This window comes from Gymnoscopelus microlampas (genome assembly GCF_963454915.1).
Source record: "Gymnoscopelus microlampas genome assembly, chromosome: 7".
NCBI lineage: Eukaryota > Metazoa > Chordata > Actinopteri > Myctophiformes > Myctophidae > Gymnoscopelus > Gymnoscopelus microlampas.
The window spans coordinates 40,140,629-40,165,842 of NC_139944.1; positions in this window are offsets into that span (position 1 = coordinate 40,140,629).

Sequence of the window (25,214 nt, forward strand, 5' to 3'; positions counted from 1 at the left end):
GCGTTTGCGTGCGTGTGTGCGTCAGTTCTTCAGAGGTGAAGGAAGTTGGGAGCAGGGAAACCAGCCTTAGGAGAGGGCACTTTTTCTGCTCTTAATTACCCACAATCCCTCAGAGAGAGTCTATACATTTACACTCCTCTCTATCTCCCACACTCTGCGGCTGAAACTACCCCTCACCCCTTTGTCTCCAGCTCTTTTAATGAAGCTGCAGTGCAGGAGACAAATTCTTCAATCACCCATACTTCCAAGAAAAGTAATGAATATTTCAGTGTGTTGGCGATGATTACTGGCTACGGGTGTGGCGTCTCCTGGAGTTGGCGTGCCTGCCTGGGTAAAGAGGTGTGACAGGGCTGGTAGAACTGGCAGAGAAGAGGCGCTGGATCAGCACTTCAGCCCCGCCACCCATTCTCACCAGCCAGCGCTCTGCAAGTATACTGAACCCCCACACACCACACACACTCACTCACTCTCACAAAACTCCATTACGTCACTGGCAGCTTTCCCACTGATGCGTGAATGTTAGAGAATGTCACACGCAGGTTGTGCAGTAACCTGTGCTATGAGTACAGTCTAGAACAGTCATTCTCAAGCTTTGCAATTTCAATCTCAATTCAATAAAATGTTATGTCTGGGACCCCCAATCTACAATGTAAAATCCTCAGTGTTAGGAGAGACCCGAATGGACACGGTCAATTTGGTTCCTAGGCGCCCAGGGACCCTCCCATTAAGAGCCAATGGTCTAGAATGGCGACTAGTCTACTGTACATGCAGGCTCCGGCAGCAGAGTTGGGTTAGCCTGTGGACATGAAACCATCGTAATGCTTTATGCTTCATATGCTTCATACTCTATGTCAGGAATTCCATACATCCTTAAGTGGAATCAATGCGTGAGCAGATTATACTGATGATGCTGTATCTAATAATGGCCTATATCCAGTTTCACGGACAGCCCCTTGAGGTAAAATATAGCTCAGATAAAATGCCCCCACACACATGGGAAGAGAGAGAGAGCAGAGAGAGAGGGTTCCTTATGGTATTCCTATACATAGAACAAATTGAATTTTCGCATCAGCCTCTTCTGTCATATTGTCACCTTTACTAAACAGCATCCATGTGTAAAGGATTTTCCACCTCTAAATGCATATCTTCCAATATCAATCAGGTGTACTCAGGTCGCCACTATCCCATCATGCAGTCTTCATTGCTCAGTTAATCCAATTCACCATCTCTTACAATGACACACACACACACACACACACACACACACACACACACACACACACACACACACACACACACACACCACACACACACACACACACACACACACACACACACACACACACACACACACACACACACACACACACACACACACACACACACACACACACACACACACACACACACACACACACACACGGCAATGAGGAAAGAAAACATATCCTGTCCAGCTAAGAGCATACTGTTTTCTGTCTGGGAGACAGAAACTGTACTCGTGATGTGGGTAGGATCAAATGGAATAGAAAATGCAAAAATGAAAAGAAAATGTGTACAGCAGTATGAGTGACATCTGAAGTTATTGTTGGCAACCTGCATAAGACTGCCTGCTATCCTGCTGCCGAGCTCCTGTTAAGAGGATACATGGATGAAAAATACACACATGCATACAGTACACAAACCCCACAACATATCCACACCAAATGCAACCATCCAGATGAACCATTCTATCCTCATCTAATCACAAGCAGTAATCAGTCTTTATTCAATCCTCTCGGCTCAACAATTAAAGTTTAGATATTACATTAATTAAGATGCATGGATAAAGCATTCACCAGCCAGAAAGTCATCTACAATGCCTTTTGTTTTTGTGTTTTTGTGTTTATCTGTCTGTGTATTGGGCAAACTCTGAAACTCACTCCTGCAGTCACTGCTCACTCAGGCCAAAAGCGCTTCCGGGCAAATTTCTCACTCAATACACTACCTGTTTCACAGGACTGCAGAAGGGTCGAGCTGGCAGCATGCGGATGTGTTGGGTTACAGCATTGAAATCTAACAAGTCCCAGAGAAGGAGAGAGGGGGGAAGAAGATAGTTGGTTGGTTGGTTGATTGATTGTTGTTGATCCATTTAATGCCACGTGTCATCCACAAAAGTCTTTGACATGAAGTCTATCAACAAACATATACCTGATACCTGAATCATTTGAACCTGACACATGTCTTTTGATTGATTGATTGATTGATTGAATACTTTATAAACAGTTTGCAGAGGTATGGTTTACAATGATTGTTAAAAGGATAACACAAAAAGCCCTAGGGGCTTGTTTCCATTGTGGTCCTGTGTATTCAATTCATTAAATGACGACTTCACCCATTTTCAACTTATCTTCATATACTTGGTCCTCATTAATGCTCCTGATAAAATGGTAAAATGTATTTCTACTTGGTCTGTGTCTCATAGTCACACTTCAGAAACCCGCCTATCAGTGACATCATCGTTTGGCAGATTTATTTTTTCAAACAAGATTTCAAATCTTTTATTTTTATTTGTATTAACGTGAGAAAAATGGCTTTCATTATAGCATGCTAACTATTCAGGGATAGAAAGCTTGCATTTTCTTTTAGCTTGGATTCCCCATCGATGATGTGAGGTAGGCGGGTTTCCACAGCCTTCCTCTGAGACACTGAGTAGATTTTTTTTACCATATTATAATGGGTATTAGTGAGGACCAATTTTATGAAAATACTTTGAAAATGGGTGACTTCATCCTTTAAGACATTTAAAAAATATATATAATAATAAACAAGACAAGACAAGACATAATCAACACTAGTAGCAATGAACGTATATGTAAAGTAAACCTTTTGGGGGGGTAGTGGGTGGGGGGGGTCCTTTTTGGTGCTAAGCTTAGAGGACTTTTCTAGGACCCTTTCCAAATTGCAGAAAGGTGCTCTTTTATGTCGGTTTTGAAGGAGGGTAAGGAGTCACACTTTTTGTTGGAAGGGCATTCTACATTTTGGTGGAATACGAGTAGAACAAATTTGACCCCATGTTTGGGCCGAATCTGGGTTGAGTGAGATCAGTGGAGCTCCCTCTGGTGTTGTGCCTGTGTGTGTCTTTTACGTTATTGAAGTAGTCTGACAGGTACAAAGGGGCGGCAGTGGCTCAGGGGAAGAGTGTCCGGGTAGAGTGAACTGGAAACCGCAAGGTTTCCAGTTCAATCCCGGGCTCCCTAGAGTTAGTGTCGAAGTGTCCTTGAGCAAGACACTGAATCCCTAATTGCTTCCGATGAGCAGGTTGGTGCCTTGGTTTCCTCCGCCATCGGTGTGTGAATGTGTGTGTGAATGGGTGAATGTAATGCACAATCTTTGTAAAGCGCTTTAGATAAAAGCGTTATATAAATTTACCATTACATGGGTATCCCTGTTCCTTGCGCATCTTGAAGACCAGGCCCATTGCAAGTTGCTTTACTCTGTCCTCTACCCTGAGCGATCCCACCCAAGCATAATGAGCAGGGGTTAGGTGAGTTCGGGGTGTGAGGCCAAATAGTAACCTGACCAGTTTGTTTTGAGAGGTCTGAAGCTTTGCTTTTGATGCCTGTGTTGCTAAAGTAACATGAGGTGCATGCATAGTCGAAATGACATCCGGCCTTCGACCATTCGGCCTGGCGGAGACAATTAGTGATGCACTGATGCCATATGTAAATGTAACTGACGGCAGCTTGTACTGTACACCATTGCTTGAGGCTCTGACTGAAGCTACTGTGATTCTTTGTGTCTTCACTGAAATGCTAAAACACTGAGGGAAGCTGAGTTCCACAAACACTGCAGTAGCTCAGTCGACAAAGCCCCAGGGTGAGCCATGTCAGTCAGTAGCAGCATGCAGAGACCCATTGGACCTCAACACACTCCCCACTGGGAACATTACAAAACCCAAGCCTTGTGGCTACACACACATGAACACACACTCTGGTTAGAACAGGAGGAAGAAAACAGGATATTAGGGAGTGTAGGGGCTTTTTGAAAAATGGTTCCATGCTGGCGAGCGTCAATTGTGCAGATATTTCCGATTATGGCTCAGTATGAGACTATGAGCACCAGACACAATAATTACTCACACTGATTGAGAATGCACTGATTCTGAAAAATGAAGCACTGGATGTGGGAACAGGGGATATACAATTACAGAATACATCCATCCTTCAGCATACTGTATCACTAGGTTAAAAAGTAAAATCCTATTTTCTTGCATGGAGTGAAGCCATGAATAAAGACTTGTTTTTTTGGTGCTGTTGGAACAATCTCAAGACGTAAATATGAGCAGGCTGGATGCATGGTGAACAACAACAAAAAAACATTCATAATGTATGTTGTTTGGACCAGAAATGGATGTTATCCCACATGCTTCAGTGTAAAATCTTCATTCTTTCTTTCTCTCTTTCTTACTACCACTCGAGCTTTCTTGTTATCTCTCTTTCAATTTTATTTCTCTCTTTCTCTCCCTTAGCTAATCAGTTCTTGCACATGCCTGCACTAGGCATGCACGCAGGAATTTATTCCCTAACATACATGCAAAAAGTATGTTACTTCATTCTATCTCATGGCCCACAAGCAGAGTCTATGACTATATTGCTCAAGTCCCATGTCTTATAACAAGACTAAACATTGCAGCAGATATTATGGTTCTGTTGGCTTTCTGTCTTTTTCTCTTGCAGCTTGACTGTTGGCCACAAATACTGTTTATGCCTTAGGCTGCCCAGCTGCTCATTGACTGGTGGTGGGAGAAAATATCTCTGCTTTTCTTTCCAAACATATTTTTGGTTACAGTAAAAGTCACATCCTGTTTATTCTGTTGATTCATTGTTTGTATAACAATGTTCAACTGTAGGCAGATACAAATCAACACAACAACCTGACAGTAACTGCACTGTAGACTCCTGATTGTTGTCCATTTAGTTACAAATGTAACTAAATGGACCTGTAAAAGGTCCAGTTGGTTACATTTGGACATTTGTAAATTGATACCGTATTTTGCTGTGTTTACAAGGTTGACCCCAAAGACATACGGACCCACGGTATTCATACGCTAACAAGTGGGATTGTGGTCACAAAAACACTACTACATTACATTCGCATGTGTCTGTAAAAGCAGTAGAAAGAATAATACTGTAGCAAGTAGCAAATCTGTAACAGTAGAGATGCAGGCCATTAAAATTTCATGCATTGCAAACGTGTATAAATACTGTCTGTGCACTGTACACAGCAACACAGCAACAAAAAAAATAAGTAGAGGCTTTATTCTTTTTTTTAAGCTACCACTTGTACAGTGTCGAATTCTGCATGGTGCATTCATCAATCATTGCACTTTAAATGTGTTAATGGCGTTCTCCTCATCTTATCGTGTTTTACTAATATTATTCCTTAATTTTTAGTCAAACATAAACATAATTCAGCCTTGGTGAAAACGTCCAGAGCTACAATGTCATTAATGAGCAACTTAACTCTGAGCACATCAATTAGACCTTTATCCAGCTCTCTGAAATAATAAGCTTAACGCTGTTCAAATGTAAACCTCGACCATTTATAATGAGCTAAAACAGAAGTTGGAATTGAAGATGCAGCATGGCTGTTTAATACTGACGACTAATGAGGACATTGTTTATATGAGCAACTATTACCCCTCTGGCCACAGGATGAGGATTTTAGCATAATTTACTGTGCTGTTTCAGCAAGATTATACAAAACGAGGTTTGTTGGAAAAGAAATTGTGAAATATTAAACATAACATGTATATTTATGAAGCAGTTAGAACCTGTGAATGTAAAAATGGCTAAAAAAAAATAAGGTAGCACACACTACTGCATAGTGGCCACGCACTCAGATTTGACCTTAGAACTTTGCATTTATGAATTATTCCAGTACAGCATAATTTCATTATATTTTACTGTCAGTCTTTCCTTACATGTAAATGAGTAAACATTTTGGCCAACATCTGCATTGCTGACTTGAAGTCAGTGTTATTGCCTTGCCATCCATGTCACTTCCACACTTTCCGCATGGGTGCCATGCCAGTGACCTCTCAATGTGCGTTCAAATGGCAACCGCAGGATTCGCTGTCTTGGGGTTCGAATTTGATCTTAGGGAAAGACTCCCTGTGTTGGCCCCAGAGGATGCTTGTATGCTGATGACATCTCACAGAAATGTCAGCAGCTCCACCAGGACTTTCTTTTCTCCATGAATGGACCCCCTGCCACGTGCGTAAGCTCTGATGTATATCAGTGGCTGAATGTTAGGTTACCAGGCGCTCCCTAATTATTAGCGGGCGAAGCTGCCACCTGCTAGGGCTCTGAGTCTGCACTGATAAGTGGCTGTGTCAGGTGCATGGGGATACATCTGGAGGGAATGGATTGTAAGCTTACACTCTTGGCATTTCATCTCAAGAATGAGAATGCTTAAAACACAACATGTACTGTGAATCACTATTCTATTTCTATGAGGAAATAGGGATCAAAACAGTTTAGTCCTATGACACCACAAACTGAGAGACACTAAAAATAGAGATGGTTACATGGTAGGGAGATACTGTAGTTTGTAGCAAGGAGTGGAAGCTTAAATGGGAATTGAGCTTTTCCTACTGCAGAGTCCCTGCTGCCTGCTGCACCCCACACAGTTGTCTGCATTACAAGCAGCTTGTAGGTGGTGAGATTCGTGGTTGACGTCTGCTCGTGGGCAGATCGTCTGTAAGTTGTTGCTTTTTTTTCACAGAGATGAGAGGCTCTCCATTGACTGGGAAGATGGACTGCCTTCACGCAGTCAAGTGAACTAACATGCTGTTAGCGAGAGTCCGACTTCTTTCCTCCCTCACAATAAACCCAGACTCTCCTCAAGACTTTTCAGTCGGTTGCCGTAGTTATGGAGGCAGTGGAAAAACACAGCTGAATGATGAGGAAATTATTAATAAATGAACAAAACAAGTCTTCTGCATGGAGCCTGTCTACGCACATGCACCGCAGAGTAGGTTTAATAACATCCTGCCTAAATAAAGACAATATACAGTGGGTGCACAAATTACATGACTCATTTTAATACACTGCTCGATCTGTTGTTCTGGCCATTCAGTGTTTCATGAGCAGATTAATGTTTTTTGGGTGACAGGGACTGTACATTTTCCATCCTGGAAACAGAAGCTCTCATTATCTCTTCTGCCACTGAAACATTTTTGTGACAGTGTCAACAGTCCTAAATCCTAGATTAACAACTGTGTGGTTATTCATTCAGTATCCATTGCCTCTTTCATGTAGGGTTTATGTTTACAACTGATATGCCTCATTGAGAACCCATTGCTCCCAGTGTAAAATAAAAAAACGGAATATTTCAGCAAACAATTCGATCCACCAAGGATCTTCCTCAGGTCTACTACATCTGAGGATTTTACTGTGTAGGCAAACCTGCGCCTGCATGAGCCTTTTTGATGGCCTCATCTGTACAATTGAGCATAAATGGTAATCAAGTGTGCTCTGCTACCTCAGGAACATCCATTTTCCACGATGGCTTCCTTTCTCACATCACAAGAGGCTCTCACATGAAATATAATGAAGTGGCCACTGGAGATGAGCGTCTTATGAATCTCGCATTCATAGTGAAACTCTGGCAAATGAACCACTTTCAACATGGCATCCCTATTTGTGGCATGTCATCATTATAGGTGAACATAAAAAAAAAAGGATAGATTTTCTATTTTAGAAAATAGGGCTTAAAACTGCGACTGAGGAGGAGGATGGCCTTGACAGGTTTTTTTTCCGAAGATGCTAATGCCACCACAATTTAGGAACATCTAGGATGGATGGATGGATGAATGTTATTCATTAAATGCTGCCATGGCAACAGCTGCCATGTAATAGGTCAAAAGGTGTGGATAGGCTGGATGGGGAGGTTGGTGAGTGAGTGGCTGGTGGGAGTTGGATCTCATAGTAGGTTGACTCGTAGAGCGGAGGTGGTGATGGGGTCCGGTAAGGGTTGGGGTGACCCAGGTGAGGCCTCTTCATTACACTTGAATCAGTATAACGATTTCACTGCGTGATTACTCAGCTTAGTCACACAGTTACATAAAGCACCACACAGGTTATGTATTCAGTCTAAACGAGGATACTTTGTTGCAAAGGGCTGACTCTTGACACAGCTAAATTATGTAATTTGTATGGAAAGGTTTGGTAAAGCCTTTGATGGCCTCATCTGTACAAAAATCTGTCGTTTATCTAATTTTAAACCTAAACATTTTTTATTACTTGTCCATACCCATGGGGGGATATGTGCACATGATCTGGCAACCCGGGAGCCAGCGAACACAAAAACGCTAATAAACAGCTGACATTTGGGGAAAGCGAAAAACGGGCTTCGCTGTTCCGTGCACATGGTAATGGTCAATGGCTGTGTGCAAATTCAGATCAATTGCTCCAGCCACTATGGAGAACCGGGCAGAAGAGATTTGGGCTCACCACCCTCACACCACGCTCACAGAGCTTTGTAGAATTATAGGAGGATTAGGGGAAAGAAATGTGGATTAATTTAAAATATGCAGTGCGCATTTTGTCTTGTTGTAACTGTTGTGAGAAGTGAATGTAGGTAGAATTATTGTTGATACTCAATTGTTTCTAAAACTTGATTTATACAGAACTCCAAATTAAGCAGAAGATGTCAACTATTAGGTAAGATCCCTATGGGAGTAGGATTATACATTTTCACAGATAAATCCATCTTAGAATGATTCAAGTGAAATTGTTCTAATATCTCAGAGCTGCTTTACATTCAAAAAAAGGTCTTAGCTCTAAATATGTTATTTGCATACATTAGACATGATTCTGTGATATATATATATATATATATATATATATATAAGGCACAGATTTACACTCTAGATTTAATACAGCATGGTGGCTTTGACAGGAACAGCTATTCTTGCAAAATCCTTACATGTTTTGCTTAATCAGCCACTGAATATTGAGAATAGGTTCCATCTCCCTGGCAAAGCTTGTGCAAAGAATGAAGCAAACTCACACATATCTAATATGATTCCACCTTATCCGGAAGTGTTTTCTTAATCAAAATTCAGTATTACATGTAGCAAGTGTTGCAAATGTAGAAAAATGTTCTTCTCTATAATCTCCATGAGCAGGCCCAAATACATTTTTTCATAATATTACATAAATATTGTTGTAAGTAAGTTCATACTGTATGGTCAGGCTTTGATTTTTTTTATTAAATACAAAACATAAGCCTTTTGATTCCAATATCAGAATTGCCAGTTTAATCAAAAAATCAAAAGATCCTGTTGAATATATTGTCACTTCTCCTAAATAAAATCTGACTGCCACTGTTACTTCTCACTCTCTTTCAACCAGCTGTGCTCAAAGAGAACTCTATCTCTTTAATTGGACTTCTGCTGGACAAGACTTGGCAATTAGAGGTCCCCTCAATTGTGCCTGCCCCTAGGGAGGTGCCAGGAGAGTCCCATGCCCATTAATGTTTAAACTGGCCTGATTGAGCTGAATAATTCAGTGAATCACTGCTCTAAGTGTAAGGAGCGTAAGGAGCACTTCCTTGTTGATATGGCCCCCAGGTCCCAACCTACTGATTCTGCATCCTCTGCTTCTAATGGAGACAAGAGCTCTTAAGTCTGATTTATACTTGGTTGTGAATCATGTCTTGCACTGAAAATAGCTCACAATGATGACACATTGTGAGCTTGTAGATCTTCTATTTTCGGTGTGACACACCAGCGCTCAAATAAGTATAAATCAGGTGTGACTGAGTGGGACCCACCAGCAGCTCAGTCAGCTACAGTATAAGGGAGGAGGAACAACAGAGGCAAGGAAGAATTTCATAATAGTTTGTATGTCTAAATGTTGCATTTTTGTTTTGTTGTTTCAATTCAGTATTTTTTGTAAACTGACTTTACAGATATGAAAAATTCCCCTTTACCCCCACAAAGCTTAGGCAACAATAATATAAAAAAGGTGCAATTTTGCCTGGAGTTGAGAATGTAATCCATTATTCACAACATTTATTCTTCTCATAGAAGCAAAGACAACAACTATTATAATCTGTTTTGAGAAGAAATAGCTCTACAATTTCAATTTTTTACAAATCTCTGCTGCAATGTAATGTTCAAGCCTTGTTTATCTATACTGAACAACATTCTGGCATTGCTTTTGGCATCCTACACATCTCCATTGTGAAAACAGCAGTTACCTTGGTAACGAGCACACCACAATAAGGGCATCTTAGGAGACAAATGAATCGTGCTGTGCAGTGGAGACTGGAGCTGTGAAATAGATTTACGCAATCAAGGACATCTACTGTACAGACGACTCATATCATGATCTTTGGTGAAAATCTCCACAGCAACACAGATCGCTTTCTTTCACAGACTGAATCCTCCTCTCTTTAACTGTGATGTTCAGACAGAAGGCAGACGCAGCCTTGAGTTGCTCAGGCCTTCTTAGAATCGGGACAATATAGAAATGAAATGGCACTGATATAGTGACTGAAATGTTCGTAACCCACAAACTGATGGCCCTTTCCTCGTGGGTAAGCTAGGGGCATCTTGATGTGGATAATTGGATAATTGCGTACACTAACAGTCAACAGATGTTCACATGCATGCATAATAGTTTATGCATGCTTTATTTGGCATCTGAAGACACCATTTTCTTTTTCGTTGCCATGCAGTTATGTGACTTGGTGGCTGAAACCATACTTTCTAGATGTGGGACTTGTTCTTGTGGGCATGTGGCTGGGAGTGGGCACAGACAGCCAATGCCAAGCCTCATCTCCTGCCCCATGATCACTGGGATGCGTGCTATACAGCAGGCTTCATTAGAGGCCTGTCACATGCTCTGGACCCACTGCACCATTTGTCCTCATGCCCAAACACAGACCTTAACAAGGAAGCCATGACAGCAGCTCTGCACCACAGCAACATCCTTGGTCAAATGTTGACGATGGATTCAATATGCCTGAAAGAGCAGCAACCCATCCAAAATGTGATTACTGCCAACCTGGCTTCTCTGCAAAAAAGGGTGGGGGGGGGACATTTCCTCTAAAGGCACTGTATCGCCAAGGAATTTCACGTAATTGATGTTATCATTAGCAGCCTGTAAGAATGTTATTTTATTTTAATTAATTTTTTTATTGTATTTGTCTGTCTGTCTGTCTGTCTGTCTGTCTGTCTGTCTGTCTGTCTGTCTGTCTGTCTGTCTGTCTGTCTGTCTGTCTGTCTGTCTGTCTGTCTGTCTGTCTGTCTGTCTGTCTGTCTGTCTGTCTGTCTGTCTGTCTGTCTGTCTGTCTGTCTGTGTGTGTGTGTGTGTGTGTGTGTGTGTGCGCGTATGTGTCTGTCATTCTGTGAGCAGCTAATCTCTGGCACTGTCTGATCGATCGGCCTTAAACTTTGCATGCACACTCCCAGTAGGCCCACATTTTTCAAATCGGCCTTACGGTGGTAATACAACAGCCACTCTTTGGACTATAACTCTTTAAACGTAGGTCATACAATCCTTGGGTTATGACGCAACTCGCCATACTGTAGGCCATTTGTGCTAGACTAGATTTCCTCCCATTTAGCATTTTCTTCCAACAAATTCTTTCCAAAATTCACACAAATCGCTAAACATTATCTCCGGAGTCATGTGATGTGAAGATGTATCGGTCAGATTTGTCAGATTACATTCTAATTTGCCTAACTTCCAAAGTTTGCGGACCCTGGGTAGGCAGCCCTGCCTGGTGGAGACCTGCGCCCAGAGGAGCGCACTTTTCTAGTTTCATTTTTTATTTTTTTTAGTTAGGCACATCATTAATTATAATGTTGATATAAACTCTTGCTACAACACACATTTGATTTCAAAGTAAGCTTATTGATTGTAGCAAACTTCAGTTCATGCTAACAATTAAAGTGAAGAATTATAGGGGACAATATACGATGCTGACAACAAATTGATGCAATAATGAAGGAGGTGGTATACATTACAATGTATTGATTTGTTGTACAGGCCAGGGTAGAATTATGCATTACATGTTATAATCCTGTTGTCATGCTCTGTAACCCAAGCCTGCCAGTCAATACAACGGATTTACTGTCCGAGTTCTAAACAGGCATGGATAAATACTGTAAGTTTTCACCACAGTGACAACATATAAAATGATTCTGTCACTCACATGACCCCCCCCCCCCCCAGTGAAGTGTACCATACCCATACTGTACCTCTACAGTGCTGTATTTTTCCATCATGTTTTATGCATTTGCAGGTATGGGTACACTAGGATTGTGCTGATAAGGCACCAAACCTACAGTTTCTAATGCAGGTTACCTCAAATTAACCATGCTTGCTTAGTATTCCAAAATGAAAGGCATTGTGTAGTGATCTGTGCAATAAGCCCACTACACAATACAGTAGATTATACAATATGTGGTGCAGAGAGAAAACATTGTTCTGTACTGTACTGTACTGTACTGTACTGTACTGTACTGTACTGTACTGTAAGTTAGCTTGACTGAAAGTATCTAGTGTGGGAATTGGGGAATGATACACATAAAAAATGTGATACAAACATTACAAAACAATGATAGAAAAATGTACTGTTTGTTTATAGCTAAATTATTGTCCTCTGAAAGACTACTCATTTGCATATCTTTTGGATGCTCGTGGCCTTAAAACGGTGGCATATTTTCTGTTATTCCACTCCCTCGCTAATTATTCTTGGGGATGTGCGTTTGAGTGCACTGGTGAATGAGACCCCGAGTGGTGGTGGTTTAATTCAAACTCATATTTCCAAGCACAAGATTAACCCATTAAGACCTGAGGCCGATTCTACAAATGCCTTCTAAATCAGTAGTTCTCAAACTTTTTCGTGCCAAGGTACCCCAAAATGATATGTGGGGGGGAGAGAAAAAAGAAAGGAAATTACACTTTCACGATTCTTCAAGTTCAAAAATAGCAGATGTGCAAGCTCTCAGCGCGGCATGAAGTGAGCTTGTATAGCTGCTATTTTTGAGAACCACTATTCTAAACCACTGTTAAGTTTTCTGAAAAACGAATGTTGCCATATATATATATGGCTAAAATCTAAAATGACACAAATACAGTAAAAGAGGTTAGGGTGGGAAAATAATGTTCAACCAATCATCACACATCACAGGATGTTGAATCTGTTCTTTTTCCAATATTCCAAATAACATCCCAAAGATGACCAGCTGAGCCTCACAAAAGAGTGACATGTCTGGGAACAAACTATAATGAAAAAGAAAGTGATCGTCAGCAAGAATGCCCAGATGAGTTACTGTAAACTTAAGAGGGAAATAGTTTGTCATTCTGTTTCTTTCTACATCAAGCCTTGGATGAAAGACCACCATGGAGCTCTCCGTGGTGCTGACATTACTAGCTTTGTAATCTCTCAAGAACAGATTCTGCTCTGCGTTTGAATCTGTCGGGGGGGGGGTTCGTCATATCGCGTACGCACTGGCCTACAAGTAGACGTGCCTTCAGATCAGGAAGCAGGCCGCGCTTTACACGTGTCCGTCGATCCTTCCCCACTCGAAACAAACCGAAACTAATTTAACAATAGCGTCCGCGGAGCAGACAAAACCATGGAAAGATATTCACATTTTAACTTACTCTTTCATCATAGAAACAAGTGGGCTTATAACCAAAACGATCCATGTTCTCTGGGAGAAGTGGTGTTAGTGTTCCGTGTAGAAATATTGTTAGTGGGAATGAAAACATAGTCACACCACCGGAAGTGATGCGCTGAAGGCAGACCAAAACCCCGGTTTCCTTGCGCACGGGTGCTACGTCAACTTCCTCCCAGAGCCAACTGAGATAGTCAAAAACAGCAGAGAGCGCTGTTTTTCCTTTTCATTTGGCGATGGGTTCCCAGATTGCTAGCTTTGACACTGGAAGATTGACCGGTCACAGCATTGCTATTGTCATTCTTGTGACAAAAACATTTTGTCATTACAAGCAACAAGGCTTATTGGACACACAGAATACAATACGTATGAATATATGTATGAATAAAGAGTCTCTTTCTGTCAATTCTGTGAGAATGTTCCACATTAATCCACCATGTTTTACTGAAATACATCTACAGTGTCAGAATTAGTCTCACAACAGATTGTTCATATGGCCCCCTTGCTTTCTTGCAAAGCAAACAACTGAGAGACAGTTTTAAGCGGACAAACTACAGAATGTGTAAAGATGATGTCAGCTACTTGCAGACAGAGTCCATGGAACTGAGCCCTGTGGGCAATGAGACACTGTACTGCATGTCCAACCCAATTCAGAGGATTTCTCCCAGTGATTGATCCTGTGGTGACAGCGCACAAATGGCCTCATCCTACGCCACATCTGATCTGCCAGCCCTGACAGACTTTTGTGGATTGAAATTGTGGATTAATGTATCATTCCTCATGGGATTTCCCCACTAATAGCTTTGATCAAATTTAGCATTTCCTTACAGGAATGTCAGCCTGGATTCCCAGGGAGCTGAAGCTTTGTTTAAACACATGGGAGCCATTCGAATAAACTCATTTGAAGCTGTGGTTAATATGTCGAATGTAGTCTGGCAACAACTACATTCAGGGCATGTCCTAATGCCACACCAACATTACACTGCACATACCAGTATGAGTAACAAATAAAACCTCTTGAATTGCAAATATAGCTGCAAGCAGAGATAATACAGGGCCAGACATGGAAACTAGAGAGAGAGAGAGAGAGAGAGAGAGAGAGAGAGAGAGAGAGAGAGAGAGAGAGAGAGAGAGAGAGAGAGAGAGAGAGAGAGAGAGAGAGAGAGAGAGAGAGACAGATGGATACTGGAGAGAGAGAGAGACATGGATACTGGAGAGAGAGAGAGAGAGAGAGATGGAAACTGGAGAGAGAGAGAGAGAGAGAGAGAGAGAGAGAGAGAGAGAGAGAGAGAGAGAGAGAGAGAGAGAGAGAGAGAGAGACAGACATGGAAACTGGAGAGAGAGAGATAGAAACGGAATAGATGAGAGAGAGAGAGAGAGAGAGAGAGAGAGAGAGAGAGAGAGAGAGAGAGAGAGAGAGAGAGAGAGAGAGAGAGAGAGAGAGAGAGAGAGAGAGAGAGAGAGAGAGAGAGAGAGAGAGAGAGACAGACATGGAAACGGAATAGTTTGATGAGAGAGAGAGAGAGAGAGAGAGAGAGAGAGAAAGAGAGAGAGAGAGCCATGGAAACGGAATAGATTGAGATTGTAGATCGGCTATTTTCAGAATGAAGTATGTAATGTCATACGTTGAAAAACGTACTCTCAAATATGCATTTCAGGTTATCTTTACCATTTGCACATGTATTCATTGATACAGTCATGTTGTTTGCAATTCAACTTAAATGAAGTCTGCAAGTGAGGCTTGAACTGACGACCTTGAGATTGTGAGGCACTCATTTAAGGGAGACGCCATTGGACCAACAGACAAGGAACTGTGAAAAAGGAGATCACACAGATGATACAGTTTCACGCAAATAGCTGAAAAATCCTGGGTTTAAGTGTTTTTCAAACTGCTCAAAATTGCGGAAAATCTAAGGGCGGAGCTTAATGGTCAAATCGATACGTGTGTTCCTCATGAGTCAAGGCACATGTGTAAGCAAGGTTCACGACTTTCGGCCAAACGAGGCATGACTTATGCCTGTTTAAAGTCTGCATTTTCAAAAAATTGCTATAGCGCCCCCCTTTGGCCAATTGGAGTAAGATTGGTTTCAGTGATATTTGGAATGACCCTGTACATTTCTGCAAAGTTTCAAAGAAATGTGAGTCTGCATGTATGTTTTAGGCGCAGATGAATAATTTTCATAAAACTGCAATAGTTAAAATCTATGGAATCCTAGGATTTTGGAGCAATCTGCACGAAACGTTTAACACTTGAACTTTGGACCTCTGCCGACAACTTCTAGGCGGCGGAATTTCCATAAGTGAAAAAATGCAGAAGTTAGGAGCCAATGACTGTTTTTCATATAATTCAAAATGGTGGGAGATCTAAAGGTCAGAGGTCAAAAGTCAGAGTGTGAAAGTTGTTCAGCATGAGGAGACGCATATGTGTATCCAAGTTTCATGACTGTAGGTCAAACAGGGCATGAGTTGTACCTGTTCAAAGTTGGCATTTTCAATTGAGTGCTATAGCGCCACCTTTGGACGAAAGATTGTGAGAATAATTTTTTGATCGTTTTTCATGACCATCTACCATATGGCCGAGTTTCGTAAAAAGCGACAGCACGGTTCAGCCAGAACTGCGAAAAGTGGCAGAAGAAGAAGAAGTGACAGAATACTGCCAATAATAAAACAGGTACAGAGCTGAGAGCTCTGTCCCTGTAATGATGAGGCTTATAATCTGACACTGTGATATTTGCACAGTTCAAATATCTTTTATCATAGCCTTTCCCTCCATTGTCCTGTGCCTTTTCATATACAAGCATATACAAGCAACACCAAAACATGTCATCACATGCACCACACAAGACATCGATGGAGGTAGAAGTAGGGTGGTGAGCCTCCTTGTGGAGATTTTGGCTCCAATGAGAGAGTTGGGACATTGGTTTACACAATGGAGAATTTGAGACTCTGCCGGTCATCAAATTATTGGCTTAGGAATACGGCAAAAACTAAAAACTCTCCATGAATTCAAGGCTCCATGGGGTGAGTAATCGATAGGGAAAAAAGTCATTTTGGGGGTGAACTATCCCTTTAAGAATGTCGAATTGGACAACAGAATCAAGAAATTTCCCACGTTGCAACTACAGCAGCTAAACAGTACCATTCACTATTATTTAGAGCTCCACACAGGGAGCAAGTTCAGACACACAAATATAACCCAGGACCAAAGGCAATATGATTTTCCAGCCTCTGAATGACAGTATTCCTCACAATTTCATAGACTCATATGTTCGAGCTGCAATTGAATTCCTGTGTAGTTCTGCTGTATTACCCCTGGGCTGATAAGGCTCTGTGAGCTTGGCTGTATTGCATGCCTTTCCTTCCCAGAAACTATAACAGCATATAAACAACATGCTGTTGGATAGTGATGTGATGAATGTGGGAGCCAAACTGTAGCTTCAAGTAGTCTAGATAAGTTAAAGAAGAGCTGAAATGAAAAATGTGTTTTTCACACTTTTAGTACATATCTGATCATAATGGTATTCGATTGATCTGTGATTATGATATTTAACAATAAAAAATGGAACAATAAATAAATAAATATGTGTGTGTGTATTTTGGTGTCAAAAGTAGTAGTGAGAGAGAGACAGGAACATTGGAAAGAGAGTGGGCAAATGACAAGCAGCAAATGGCCTCAAGTCGGATTCGAACCTGGGCCGGCTGTGCAAGGACTGAGCGTTAATGGTATTCACTCTACCAGGTGAACCTGGGGGGCATGCAATTAAAATATTATTTGTGTGTGTGTTGTTTGTGTTGATGTACTAATAATGTACTGAATAATAACGTGAGAGTGTTGGAGAACACTCTAAAGTTAGAATAACTCCCTCTGTGCAAATGTTGCTCCAACCCATAAAATAGTGTTTAGACAAGTCCAAGTCTTGAATTAGTCTGTAGCCTTGCAGTTTCACAAATCCCCAACTTGTATTAGTAATGCTCAAATAACCATTTATATCAATCTATTAATTAAAACAAACTGTGACTGTTGAGTGCATTGCTTTAAAAGCTATGGTGCTTATACTGAGGATTAAGGAATTATATCACCTTTGCAAATATTATTTTATGGCATTTCTGCATCATTAGTACAACAAAGAGACATGTCCTCCTGGACCTAGTCAGTAACCTGGCAGAATAGCCTACATTTAGTTGTATTTTCGATCTGATTTGATTTATTAGACATCATGGTTAAAAGAAAAACACTTGTTTTCTCTCTCTCTCTCTATGGCCACTCTAGGGCTCCGTAATTCCTAAACAAGGTGTTGAAAAGCTTTTATTTTGGGAATGACAGGCAGGTAAACCCAGTACTGTGGGATAGTAATGGGCGATGGCTGCTGTCCTTGGTGCTGATTCATTGGTTGCTGTTTATTCCTAGGAGAACAACCATGGCAGCTGTCCATGGTGCTGGCTGATTGATTGGTTGTTTATTATTTCAATTGTTATTACCTTGCCTATATAAAGTGTTATATTTTTTAATGCAATGTTGAATTAAGCTTTTCTAACTTTACTTAAAGTAAACACATCCACCACTATTCCCCTTCATGCCCCCCTCTTTGTGGACTACCTTAGAGTACAGTAATGGTATCCCCTTTGCGTTCCATATTGACAAGGACTGAAATGCAGACACAAATCGTACCCCATTATTGTACCATATTGATGAGGAGGGATCATTGTTTACTGTTCTCTGTCTATCAGTATGCAACTCGAATGGTGCTGAGTCAGAAGAAGCAGACACTGTACTGCTCATCACCGGAAACTCCTACGGCCTGCCTTATTTTAAGTTCTTTTGTTCTTTATTTTGGTTTGTTTTCAATGTATTTAATGGTATTTTCGACTTTACACAGTCTACATGGTCCTCATTATGCTTCACATGACGCAGACTACCCTGCATATTGAAAATCGAAGCCCTTGACAAAAGGGGTCCTGCCCAAGCGTCATTATGTGAAAAGCTGGAACATGACAGTGGTTAAATGCTTGTGTCTAACAAAACTTTTGCACGCCATGACACACAGAGAATATTGAATGCATTTATTGATTGGGCAGCTAGATAGACTATTACACATACTGTACTGCCAGGTTCTGTTTGGCTCATCCCCGGACATCATCAAACCATTTCTTAAGGTGCTTACATTATGTATTTACATGTATAACAATACATGTGATCATGCATTATATTATTTAAATATATGTTGGATTATGAAGCAAAATCCTTTGTTTCTGTTTTTCTGTATTAGTTTTCTGTATTTATATATATATATATATATATATATACATATATATATATATATATTTGAGACTGAAATTGTTTTCCTTGTTTTGTTTTGTCATGTATTTAAGTGTTGAGAGGGTAAGCAAAATAAGCTATTTTAGCTTCAGCTTATACCTTTTTTGGTCATAACTATGTCATATTTATTTATTATTATTATTATTGCTTTATGCAAATGGAGCATATTGTTTTTGCGTAGTGAAATGATCAAAATAAAAAACTTGCAAAGTGAAAACATTTTTTAGTGTTTAACAGCTTCCACCAGAATAGGGCCCATAGTGGTATAGCCTCTCTATGCTATTTTGAACTTTATCGATAATATGTAACTATGTGTGCAGTTTGTGGATGAAGCCATGCAAATCACAATGTGGTGTTTCGACTATTGAGAGAACACACATAATATAAATAGACAACCCCTGTTCTAAAATATAACTTGGCTTACAAAGGGGAGACAACCCATGGAGAACAATGAGCCATGTTCCTCAGTAACTTCAACTTGTGATGGCATTAATTGAATAAATAACCTGTAATAACTTACAATTCTCACAATTTCATTCACAGCAGGAAAAAGTGGATTGGAGGATTTTAGTTGCTCTGATGCCATACACACCACGTCTACTCTATACATAATGTAGAGTGCTGACAGCTTTCTCTGCTGCATGTTTAATCATTGTTATTCATCTGGCAGGGTTTTGTTTTACTGTCCTCCCCCACTGTCATTGCGATGTTGTAATTAAGTATTATGTTAATTGCAGTTGGGGGGATTGAAGAGCCTTGGGTTTTCATTAGCTGTCATGATGAGTGCTAATGTTTTAACCCATTAAGACCTGGAACTGTGTCATTTTTTTTGATTTGAGCTAAAAAGCATTATTTTACACTTTGGGCTATTCAAAAATAGCAGATATACAAGCTCATAGCGCGGCACCGAGTGCAAATGTGTGCAAATCTTTAAATATATATATTTCTAAAGCGAACATTTTTAACTCAAATCTTTGCTTCTGGGGGTCCCTGGAACAAAATATTTTGATGAGGGTCCGCAGCCAAATACATATAATTGTGGGGGTCCTTGACATGAAAAAGATTGAGCACCACTGATATAGAAACATACGTTTTTCAGAATACTGTTGAGCTTTAGGAGACATGTAGAATCGGCTTCAGGTCTCAATGTTTTAAGGGGCGGATATAGCATTGTGCATTGAACATGTGTGTGCCTGGATCACAATGGTTTCTCACAACACCGTCGGTGGGCCATTACTGCTCCAAAACAGCAGATCTTTGAAGACGGAAATATCCATCTATACAGCATACAGTCAGTGGTTTTTCATGGATTGGATGATGGAGATGACTGTTGCAAAGATAAGGCTATAGAGTTTGGATTCTGTGAGAGTTTTTGGCCAAGCTATGTTGTCATTATGTGGGTTTGTATGCTGTCGCCAATGTCTATAGACAGTCATAGTGCCAGCAGTAACTACGAACCCACAGAGATCCTTTGATATGTCAGTGTATTATCTGCTCCCTATTGTCAGTCCCCATCAGTCAGCTCATCATGTCTTTCACTGCCTTCCCTTTTTAGCCCAGCTGGTGGCAGGGCTCTAATAAGGATGTCGACGGCTTTCAGTCAGTTGGTTGGTTGGTCGGTCCCGAACAAGATACCTCAAAAACGACTGGCAGGATTGCCATGGAATTAACTGCTTACGTTCATGCACCCTGAACCTAGAGGATGAACCCTACCGATTTTGGTGCCCCAAAGCTTTTCCTCTAGCACCACCCTTGGCCAAAATGTCCACTTGCACACAAACTATAAAATGGAATCGACAGATTGTCATGAAACTTTCTGAAGTGCTCCAAGGAGGATGAACCCTAACCAATTGAGTTACCCAAGAGCTTTCCTCTTACTCCACCATCAGGCCAAAATGTCGTTTTGGTTTTAAAGGCACTTTCGTTTTTTAAATAATAGTACTTAAAGGGATATTTCACTTTAAAAAAAATATTGGTCATTTTATCGTCTACTCAGGCTTTTAATCAGCCCCCCGAGTAGACGATAAAATGACCAAAAGTTTTTTTAAAGTGAAATATCCCTTTAATGTACTTGATCCTTGCACTGTTTACGGTATGGGTTAATACTTCAGTGAACCCCCACACAACCCCAGTTTTGGCAATATTTTTTTTTTTACAATTTTTGTTAGTTTTATTTTTATCCCCACTAGACTGCAGGGCTCTACGGTTGGTTCAGGAAATTGAGATTGAAAACATATTTTACAAGCGAGGCTTACTCAAGTAAGAAGCAGCCTGGCCTCTAGGGGCGGCTAGTGGGACTTTGCTTGATACTTCTGTCTGTGTTGGCTGGCGGAAGACTATTTAACTAATTATCTCCACAAGGCCGAAGGCAGAACCGGAGATCATATTTTCATCCATCTATTTTTGTGTGGCACGTGCGTGCGATGTATGTTTGTACACTATTTCAAGTCGGATGCACAATAACCCAGTGACTATGAAAATGTGGACTGTCACAATTTCTTGGTTGTTTTCAGTCATGTCAAATGAACCATAACAGAACATTGTTTTTGTACCTTGCTCCCTGTTTCAGGTTGAATTGGAGGGGTCATGATAATATTTACAATGTTCTTTGAAGAGGAAGGCAACATGCACATGTACCATCTGGATTCCAGTGGTGATAAGTAACAAAGTACATTTACTCAAGTACTATACTTACTTAAAGTAAGTAAAGGTTTTGAGATTTAAGGTTGAGGTTTTGTTTTGTAGTGTTGTCATATCTTGTGGGGGGCGGGGGACTCAGCTGAAAACTAATTTTCAACTACATGTTTATTCTTAAGAGTTTGTTGTAAAAGCCTAAAAAGGAAATTTATGTCATGGACATACTCAGAGCTTTGGTCTTCATAATATTGTCAGTATGCTGCTATTTTTCGTTGTGATTTCCTAATTTAAACTGACACTTTTCATGTGCTGTTTTTGCTAATGAACATCTATTTTTTTTAAAACTGTGATTTTTCTTTCTTGTATTGTCAGATGACCAGCTAAACGTTGTATAACCATGCCCTTGTCTCTGGTCATACATCGAAAGGCCGGCTTCTAAAGGTGGTCTGTATAGGGGCTGGTAATTATGTTCCGAAGTCTGCTCAGACTCACCGCACCATCATACTGCACTGTTTGCCAAGCCGCACTTCTTCATAGATGATTTAAAGTGGCCGACCCCAGTAAGTAGGTGGTTCAGCAGGGTCCCTTCCCAGCGTCATAGGTCTTCACCTTTGACGCCAAAGATGTAGCGATGGATTTGTGTGGGCTCGGCTGTCTCCCACTCCTTCTTCCATGATGCCGCCAGCCATGCGTTATTAGGCAGATCCTCAGGGATAGAACGGAGCATATCTTGTGCTGCTTTATTATAGGGATGGTGGGACATGAGTCTGCTTGGATGCACCGTTATCGTTATGGTGTCATGACAGGTGGAACACATGGGTGGGCTTCAGGCAGCCAGCTATGATCCAGAAAGCGCTGTTAATGGCGACATCAACCTTTTTGATTTGTGGTCTTCAGCTCTAGGCTGTGTCGCAGTATTCTGCTGCAGAGAAGGCTTCTTGGCAGAGGATTCCCAGGTCATGCCAGCGAGACGTGGGATGAGGGAGATCCTTGATGTCCTCTTGGCCTTAAATTCTTCGAGGTGTTGCTTGAAGGACACTGTCCGACCCAGAGAGACGTATGCAGAGGTACCTTGGGGCTTGCTGGAACTCCAGGCGCTTGTTGTCAACAAACATGACCTCCTTTTTCACTTCTCTGGTTTGCCACTGATGCCACGCTCAATGTCAAGGTCTTAGATATTACAGTATTGGAGAGATGAACAGATCCCTGCAGGACTCAGTTCCTCTGTCTTCTGAGCCTGCTGCACTGGCCATCACTGGTCTGTTGGGTGAACCTGCAGGTTGACAGCATCTCTATGATGAAATTCACCTTATGCTGACTTGGGATTGTCCTCAGCAACTTCAGACGGAGTCCACGGTGCCAGACAGTGTTGTACGCAACTGCCAAGTCCAGCAACACTACCTCAGCTTTCTTGTTGTCCTGGGAGCTGTCTTTGATGTCTTATGTAAGTAGTGTTACCTGGTCCACTGTTGACCTTCCCCGACAGAAACCAGCGTAGTCCTGCTGTAGCTGTGGGTCTACCGCTGGGTCAATTCGGCTGTGGATCATCCTCTCCATAATCTTGAATGTGACACAGAGCAGCGAGATGGGTCTATTGGCCTTGGGGTCTTCCAAAGGTGTGTTCGGCTTCAGACCTCCAGAAGCAGGACGAGCAGAACGAGTATAGCCAACCAGATGTTGTTGAGCTCTGATCGACGTCGAACTCGGGGTGGATGTTGTCTTGGCCCGGTGCCTTACCTGGCTTAAGTTTGCTGATGGCTGCACTGAGTTCAGCTGCCGTGAAGTCTCCCACGAGATTGACATGGATCTGGCTGGCCGACCAGGAGAGGGAAGACACCATACATAACGTCTAGCGGGCAAAGTTCCTGCCTGAACCTGGAAAGTGCCTGTTTTTCCAGGGGCTGGGACGCAATGGCATCCGCTGTCACCCAGGCACGTAATACACAATTACAGACTGAACTTTTGTTCACCACTGTGAAACATCTTTCATAGTAGACAGTCAGTATGCACTTTAAATTCATTATCCAAATAAAAGGAGTGACAAATCACAAATGTTTTGATATGTTTCATATCAATAAACTCACCAAAATTTGATTTGAATTATTGGACGTCATAAAAGAAAAACACATGCTACGTTTATCAGAGAAACGTCAAGGATATAAACACAACAAAGTCGTGAGAAACCCTATCACAAAACTGAACTTCCTGATGAACCAATCAAAGTAGCAACATGCAAATTCTTATGCTGAAAAATTTAATTTAAGCAGTTGTTAACATAGTGTGGGGAGAAGAGGACCTTTTGAATGCCTTATGTAATAGTCACCCAGCATTGCCACTCCACAGATGGCCCAGGAGAGGTAGGCAGTTTACAGCAGCACATCTATTTCCACCAACAGCAGTAAGAGCTCTTATACCTCTCTGCAAGCCCACACTCTGACAGGAGGCTAAGGCACTTGACGAGCAGTCCAGATACCATGATTAAAAATGCATGCTGATGTAGACGGATAGAGAACGTCAGATTGATGTTGCCGTAACACACTAGGAAAAAAATGTTGCCGTTTTAATTTCATCTCTGTATATAGTTCCTGACGATGGTGGGTCATTGATTATGGTGGGAGAGCAGAGTGTGCCAAGAGATAGCCCACTCCCCAGAGAACATCTGCATGATTGATGTTTGCTTTACCAAGCTCTCTTCCTCAGCTTGTCAATCAGTCACCTCAGCAGAAAAAAAAGACACAAATAGTACCTGCTGATAAATGGGAACTCGTTGAGATGTGATCTCTAAAATATTGAATACCATTAGACATGCATACTGTACATACATGGCAGTATGGGAGGGGGTGGGGAAACATTTCGTTACCAAATGTTCATACATGTGAGGGTGGTGCGAATGGCACATGCTAGCTTTCCTGGAAAAGGGAAATGCGAGGGAGGGAGAACTGGTTCTTTCCGTTTTCCCATGCATGCACTTCTTTCACTCTGAAACTCACTGATGCATAATGTTTCCTGATCAGAGAAAAAATATCAGAAAATACTGTGCATATCTGAGTCAAAGAAGTTTCATATTTCCAGAGGTATTATAGCTGGCACCAGCCTCAAATAACAAATCTTCCTCAGATCATTTTGATTTGAATGCAAATTGCATTACATCAAATCAAAACATTATGCAATGTGGGTACATGCTCACCCTGACTGTCTATAGTATAAGAGCATATTGTTATGAATACATAAATGTTCTCTGAGTTTAGTTTAGTTTAATTTAGTTTAGTTTATTGCACAATATTTTATATAGAAGATACAAGTGTATTAAAGAAATGAGTTACAGTGCATGAAATTAAGGAAGCCTGAAGGCTTATTATGGGGCCTCTCCTCATTAAAGAAATGATAAAACACAATTACTCTTCTAACACAAAACAGGAAACAAATATACAAACTAACTATCAACACAGCATAAACACTATGTAAAACACAAATCACACAAACAGGCATGACAATTTGTATTTATTTATTTATTTTTCAATGAAAGTTATGTCCAGGACAAACTGAAAATGTAATGAATTATGAGGCCTAATTTCTCTG